The following is a 7,884-nucleotide window of genomic DNA, read 5'->3' on the forward strand; positions in this document are numbered from 1 at the left end:
CTCTGCTTCACAACTTGCCTACTAAAGAAAAAGCATTGCAATTCCACATATATCCAGTCCTGATGTATCAATAAGCGAACTATTGGACATCTGTAGTAGCACTTTGTGCCTACATCAAAACATGTACATGCACCAAAAACCTCTGCCAAAGGAAGGGGAACTCCAGACGTCCTGCCTTCTGTTCCACAAAATAATAATCAACAGAACTCCTAGTCATGGTTGACAATGGTCAGCTTTACAAGGGCTACCACCATCATAACTTGAGTGGTTTTGCAACGACCATAACACACATATCCAAAACATGCAACAGATCACAATTACCCACTGTATGCAACATAATATGCAACATAAAAAATTACACACATACACCTAAGACTGTGTACAGGAGTGGATGTGATTGTTTCTTCTCCAAAGGTTGTCTAGTCTATTGCACAACCACACAGACACTTTCCAGCATGAGCTCACAGGGTCTCCGATCTTGCATCTCAGTAGATTCATTAACAGTCTTTGCATCCTGAATAATGCCCAAACGGATGCCAAGGGCTGATGCAAAGGCCAAAGAACTGATCACACCACAACCAAGTAGTCGGTCGGACAGAGTGAACAACAAGTATACACAGGGATACAGAGGTGCATCATGAGATGTGCCCAGCCTAGTGGCCCTGCTGCAAGACTCCTGGTGGGACGGCACGGATTTGGGAACCCAAAAGACGTATCCCTTTGCTGTCATTATTACTGTCTAGGTAATATGCCAGCTGTCTCACAGACATGACTGTGATTGCTTGCACTCTTTGGGGGAGATTTACAAAATCTACGCGGAACGCAGCGAGCCCCCATGAGGCTGTGTTGCGTTGCGTGACAGAGAGAGAGTAGGAGAGCGCCATATTTTCAAATATATGTCTCTCTCCTCCCCTTTTCCTTGCACCGGTGCTGATTACAGCTGCCGTAGGCCATGCACACACCTTAGTGCTGCGCTTCCTGTACAAAATACTATGCTAGGCACAATGTAAAGCTTTTCCCGCTTTGCATACATGCTGCACAGTGCAGCACACATGCAAAGTCAAAAAAGGAAGGTGAAATGCTTTGAAAAGGGTGCAGTTTTCTCTCGCTAAACCCAATCTACTGTTTTTAGTTCATTGGATTTAGCGTGAGAAACCTTGGGTGTTTGCATGGGAACGCCCATGCACCACCCTTGGTACGACCCATGACGCAAAGTAATTCGAAGCAGCGCAATGCACTGCTTCACATTACTTTTACATTATTTCCAGCACTAAGCAAGTTTAGAGCTGGAAAGTTAATTAGGAAAAAAATATTTAGCGCCATTTTGCATCACTTTTGTCACGCAAACACGGCACAAAATCTTAGTAAATCTTCCCCTTGTGCCTTTGCACCGCCATGCCACAGAGGCATAAGATCAAGCCTGATGAACATCTTTCACTACACACACATGACAGTGCACATCACACATGCTAGCGCTTACTGTCCTGGATGTCTAGGTGATTCACTTCTCACTGAGTACTAACGCTTCTGTAATGCTGTGGTCTTCCACTGTGTTCTGTCACCTGATGACTCCTGGCATTCTTTACCACCACTGGGGTGTGTTCCTCTAACCATAATTTTCCCTTCACCTGTATATACCCCAGGGGAAGTCCCTCCTCAGAGGTATTCGTGATATCCATATCTAACTCACTTCCAGTTGTCCCTTGGCCTGAACTGTGTTCTGGGAAGGAAACAAATCAATATCTCCTTCACTGCCACCATCCCCATCATGTGTCAGAGGATGCCATGCAAAACATGCAACCCTCCCCCTACAAACGTCCTCATGTTAACAGGTAGCAGAAGAAGTTGGTAGCCTCACTGGCAGTTTGTGGGTATTCACCCATTGGTGATGTTGTTGCGGCTACTACTGCCCTGTGTCCACGGTTATCTTGTTATTTAGCCTATATATTATTCATCTTTCGCAGTGGTTGTAGCCACTGTGCAGTTATTGTACGACCACACTTTCCATTGAAAAGGCATTTTTGATTTGCTTATAACTCTTGACCCTGAAGAAGCATGTGCATGGAACTTAGCAATCTACTTACTCAGTCAGCTAGATATTGCAAGCTGTGTTTCATGAAGGCCTGCCTATGGGAAAGAAGTTAAGAGTGGGTTGAAAAAGTGTATAATTTTAGCTACCATAGGGAATTTTGTAGAAAGGCAGGGCAAACACCTCTGAACCAGTTTGCATGAGACTTGTCATGAACATAGAAGTCTACTGAGAAAGTGTTCTTTTTTGATTTGATGTAAATCTGTCATATCATTTTTAAGTTCTCTGTACTTTCAGTGGCAAGAAGCACTCATGCCGCAATGAGGGACTTGAAAGAGCGCTGCACCTGAAGTAACAAAGGAACAGTACAGTGAGGAAGAGTGTGTCCAAAGCAGGCCAAGGTTTACGCACACAGGGGGCGTGGCCACGGCGGCAACCGTAATGGCCGCATCGCTGTGAGGCTCCTCCAGGCGGGCGCCCAAAACGGACGGAAAAGGAATGTAAAGTGCATCCCCGCTGCTACTGCCGGCCGTGTCCAGCCTCCGGATGTTCACTGGCAGCCCGCGAGGAATTGACGAGCTGTGGGGACGGCTGCTCGCTTCGGACGCGGCGGAGGGAAGCTGAGTGTTCCTGACCTCGGCGCCATTTTGACGGCGACGCTGGTGCTCCGGGTGAGTGCTGCTCGGCCGATCGCGGCCGCGGCTTGGTACCTCTTCTCCTGCCCTTCTCTGCCTCGCGCGCAGTCTCGCTGCCTCCGCTTGCTCCCGCTCTTTCCCCGTTTTTTTTTCCGGGCTCTTAGGTGCGGCTGCGGCCGTGGGCCTGTTGAGGCCCGGGAGCCGGGGACTAGATTTTGGGCTCGGGCGGAGCTGGGGGACTGGCTGCGGGCGCGAGGGGGGGGCGGAGGCGGGGTGACCTGTGTGCCTGCTGGACGGTTTGAGGGCGCTCCCGAGCCCACATTACAGCCCCGCTGGGAGTCTGGGCGAGGTGCCGCCCTACCTTGCGGTCTGAAGGCCTTACCTGCTGCACTCCGTCGGGAGTGGTTACCGCCTACACACCGGAGCTTCCCATAGCGCTGCCTGCCACTGCTTGGTCTCCCCTGCTTCTGCTCCTCTGGCTGCGTGCCGGCCACTTGCCAGTAGTGCTGCCCAGCGATTCCTGGCCTTGGTGGTCTGTTGCTTGGCCTGCTCTAAGATTGATCCCTGCTCCCCGCCATTGTCGCAACGTCTGCGACCTCGTCAGCCATCCTCCACTATGGGGAAGAAGGACCCTGCTCAGAGAACCCTACAGTTTGACAAGCCTCCTCCCCCGACTACCGACCTCCCTCCGGGTGCTACATCGGGGGCCTCCGTGGCGCTGGATACAGGTGACGCCGCGACAATGATGGCTGCCATGATGGGGGAGATGCGCGCAGGCTTCAAGGCGCTGGATACTAGGTTCGACAGTCTGGAGCAGAAACTCTCTGCCATCAACTCTACGGTGCAAGCCCACGATCGGCGCCTGGATCTCGCGGAGCCTAGAATATCCGACCTGGAGGATGGGTCTTCCAAAGCTTTGAAGCGCCTGGAGAGGGTGGAAAAGATTTTAAAGGATGTCGCCATCAAGAACGAGGATGTGGAGGCGCGCAGCCGGAGGAATAACATCAGGATCCTTGGCGTGGCGGAGACTACAGCCACTGGCCGATTTGACACCTTCGTGGAGAACCTACTTATTGAACTGTTTGGCAAAGACACCTTTACGGCTGGTTTTGTTGTGGAAAGGGCACACAGGTCCCTGGGTCCCAAACCGCGTTCTGGTCAGCTGCCCCGACCCATCATTGCCAGGATAATGAACTTTCGTGACCGCGATGCCGCGCTTCGGGCGGCACATGAGATGGGTGAGGTGAGGTGGCAAGGGAGCAAACTGTCCTTTTTTCCTGACTATACTGTTATGGTGCAGGAGGCTCGGAGGAAATACACCAGCGTCAAGGCAGCGCTCCGAAACCTGGGCCTCAAATACAGTAGGCTCTACCCGGCCCGGCTGAAAGTGGAGGCCCTTGGCCGGTTCCGTATCTTTGACTCTCCAGCTGAGGCTCAGGACTTCTGCCACTCGTACAAAAAGGGGCCTGGATCGGCCGCGGGCTCCGGATCCACTTCTCCTGTCATTCATGACACTCAGGCGAGCGATGATTTATTTACGGACGCTGGCCAGGGCTGAATGCCCCCATCACTCTAGCTCTGTTGCATTCTTCTTCTTTGCAGGGATGACTTCCAGTTCTTCTACTAACATTCATCATTGACATTCCCACCGTTCCGTTGGGTTGCCCGCTCGGGGGTTTGCGTTGCCTCCCCCCATGGCACGTGCCGTACTGTTTTGTTTCCTTTTCTTGGTTTTGCTAGATCGCAATATGCAGCTGATTTCGCATGTTTTCCCCATTTTGCATTTATTGTTCTGCACTACTGATTTGCAACTAATGGGGTTCTGCCTCTCATGGGGTGCTGGGAGGCTGGGTGGTGGGTTGGGAGGGGGGGTTGGGTTTTTTCCTTGTTTTTTCCTGTTTTTGGTATTTGAGTGTGAGTCGCAAGACGAAGGTTTGCTAACTGGCCTCTTCACGCCCTTGATTCTTGATTTGACTCTATGGCCCGGTTAGGATTACAGACTGGCCCTTCTAGTTTAACGTTAATGACATGGAATGTCCGAGGCTTGAATTCCACCCGGAAGCGGAAACTGGTTTTACAGTATGCAACGAGACATAATGTTGATGTGCTTGTTTTACAGGAGACGCATATGGCTAAGTCTGACACACTTTCCTTTGCGCGGGGATGGGGGGCCCATAGAGTGTTTTCGTGCTTTAGTCGGTATGCACGGGGTGTGGCGGTCTTGGTGCACAAACGTATACCTTTTGTCTTGACGGGTAGCAAGGTGGATGGGGAGGGGCGCTATGCGATTCTCCAGGGGGTGCTCTTCGGATATAAGGTAGCAATTGTGGGGGTATATGGTCCTAATGTAGACTCTCCGGCCCATCTTGAGGAGTTGCACCTATCTCTGCTACACGCTGACATTGACCTGCTGGTGATGGGGGGAGATTTTAACTTGCTGATGAACCCTGGCAGAGACAGCACTTCTATCTCCCCTGACCGCAAACCAATATCCCGCGCTGTGATGGCTGATATCTGCTCCCACTTTTCACTTCAGGACATAGAGGCGACGCGTCACACTACCTCCCCTTCCTTCACGCACCACTCCAGCTTCCACAGCACGAGCACCAGGATAGACTACTGGCTCCTTTCTCCGGGACTGGCAGGCTGGGTCACTGATCTCCGCACCCTACCGCGCACGCTCTCTGACCATTCTCCCGTGGTGCTGGCGCTTGCGGTCCCATGGCTGGGTGGATACGAACGGCAGTGGCGATTCCCAGGGCGCGCGCTTGCGGATCCAGTTTTCACTGAGGGGATCCGCTCTGCGATCGAGGACTACTTCGACCTCAACACTGGCTCGGTGGCCACATGGGCCACTCTGTGGGAGGGGTTCAAGGCTACTATTAGGGGAGTCTGCATTACCAAACATGTCAGTGCGCTGCGTGAAATCCGAACTTCCCTGACCCGCTTAGAGGCTGACCTGTTGGCCATCGAATCCCGAATTGTCGCTGATCCCTCCCCTGTTCACGAGGCGAAACGCATTGAGCTCCTTTTGCAGTTCAGGGACGAGGCGGACAGAGAGCTGAATTATCTGGGCAAGTATTACACTGCGCGCCAGTACGGTGAGGGAGACAGACCTGGCAAATTGTTGGCCCAGTTGCTGCGCCCGCCTCGACAAGCTGCGTACATTACACAAATAACTGATGACGATGGCATGCTGCGCTACAATACTCCCGCCATATGCAATACATTCCTGACCTACTACAAACGCCTTTACCAGTCTGCCCTTTTCGACGAACACCGTGACCCGGGTCCCTATATTGATGAAATAGCTATGGTCTTCTTGGAGAGGTATATGCAGGATTTCTTGGCAGATCCCATCACGCCCGAGTTGATAGTGGAAGCGATAGACTCACTGAAGGGGTCCTCAGCGCCGGGCCTGGATGGCTTTACGGCCGATTTCTATCAGACGTACAAGGAGGAACTGGTGCCCATTTTGGTTGAGGTTTATGCCGAAGCTTTGGAGTCCGGTATTCTCCCTCCCACGCTCCGTGAGGCGGTTATAGTACTGTTACCCAAGCCGGGCCGCGACCCAATGGTTTGCAGCTCTTATCGCCCGCTGTCCCTCCTGAACTTGGATTATAAAATCCTGGCCAAGGTGCTCGCGCTGCGGCTTGCGCTGCTGGTGAACTCTATTATTTCGCCGGTGCAGGCTGGCTTCGTCCCTCAGAGATCCACTTCCCTTAACCTTCGCACTCTCTTCTCGGTACTGCATAGAATTGACCCTGACGTCCCGGCTGCTGCAGTCTTTCTGGATACCGAGAAAGCTTTTGACACTCTGGAGTGGCCTTTTTTTTTGGATGTCATGCGTAGGATGGGCATGCCTGCAATGTTTGTGGCGACTGTTGAATTGCTGTACACAGCTCCCACGGCTCGCATTCGCCTTAATGGCACCATCACTGATAGGTTTACTCTATCCAGAGGTACGCGACAGGGATGCCCCCTGTCCCCCTTACTTTTTATACTGGCCATGGACCCCCTGGTCCGTCACTTTCAAGAGCAGCATCTGCACAGGGGGCTCCAGTTCCGTACTGGGCCTCTTCTGGTGTCACTCTACGCAGATGACATGGTTCTTTATGTCCGTGCCCCTGAGACCAACCTTCAACCTTTGCTTTCAGAAATTACGCGATTTGGGGACTATTCTGGTCTAAAGGTTAATTGGCACAAATCGCAGTTATTCCCTCTCACCAACGCCACGGCGAGATGGCCCTGCTCCCTCCCGCTGGAGTGGTGCGAGGACTCAGTCAAATACTTAGGGATACATATCCACTTAGATACTACGTCCATTATCCGCCTGAACTATGGCCGTGCCCTTGATTTTTTAGAAGACAACACTGATCGCTGGCTCCGCCTTCCGTTATCGATGGCTGGGCGCATAGCAATAGTAAAGATGGTGGTTCTGCCCCGGTTTTTATATCTGTTCAATAACATCCCCATCCCTTTAAAGCAGGTTTTTTTCACCCAATTGCGCACAGCCCTACTCAGACTGGTTTGGGGGGGCAAACGCCCTCGCCTCGCCTGGAGCACGCTGACACTGCCTTACGAGAGGGGCGGTTTTGGGGTACCAGACTTCCATATATACTACCTGGTGGCCCAATGCTCCTACTCCCACCCCTGGTACCACCCAGATGCCAGGATTCAACATTTAAAACCTGAGGCAGATGCGGCGCTCCCTGTGTCGCTGGATGCCGTGCTTCCCAAAGGCTTCCCCCGCGACCCTCACGACATACTCCCTCTCACTACTACGACTTGGGCTTGGGAGAAACTCAGACGCTTGCTGCGCGTAGACATACTATACTCCCCAGCACTCCCACTTCCCAACCCACATTGGCTCCCCATTACGGGCGAGACATTGATTAGTCGTACACTTGCTAAGTACCAACTGCACACTATGGGTGACTTATTCCCTGACGGCCACGCTCTTTCTATTTCCGAAGACCCCCGCTTCACCGACCGCACTTTTATGGACACGTTTGTGTTTGCGAGACTGAGGGCACTGTTGCGGGCTACATTCCCCACTTTCCCGTTGCCGCCCACGGACACTTTGGCTCTCACATACATCATCCAGACCTCTTCAGGGGCTCACGTTGTGTCCAAACTCTACAAACTCTGCCTGTCCTCCCTTCCAGTGTCGGACGAGGCGGTGCGGGCCGCATGGGAACTGGACCTGGGCATCCAGAT

Source organism: Lissotriton helveticus, chromosome 7, assembly GCF_964261635.1.
Source record: "Lissotriton helveticus chromosome 7, aLisHel1.1, whole genome shotgun sequence".
Taxonomy (NCBI): domain Eukaryota; kingdom Metazoa; phylum Chordata; class Amphibia; order Caudata; family Salamandridae; genus Lissotriton; species Lissotriton helveticus.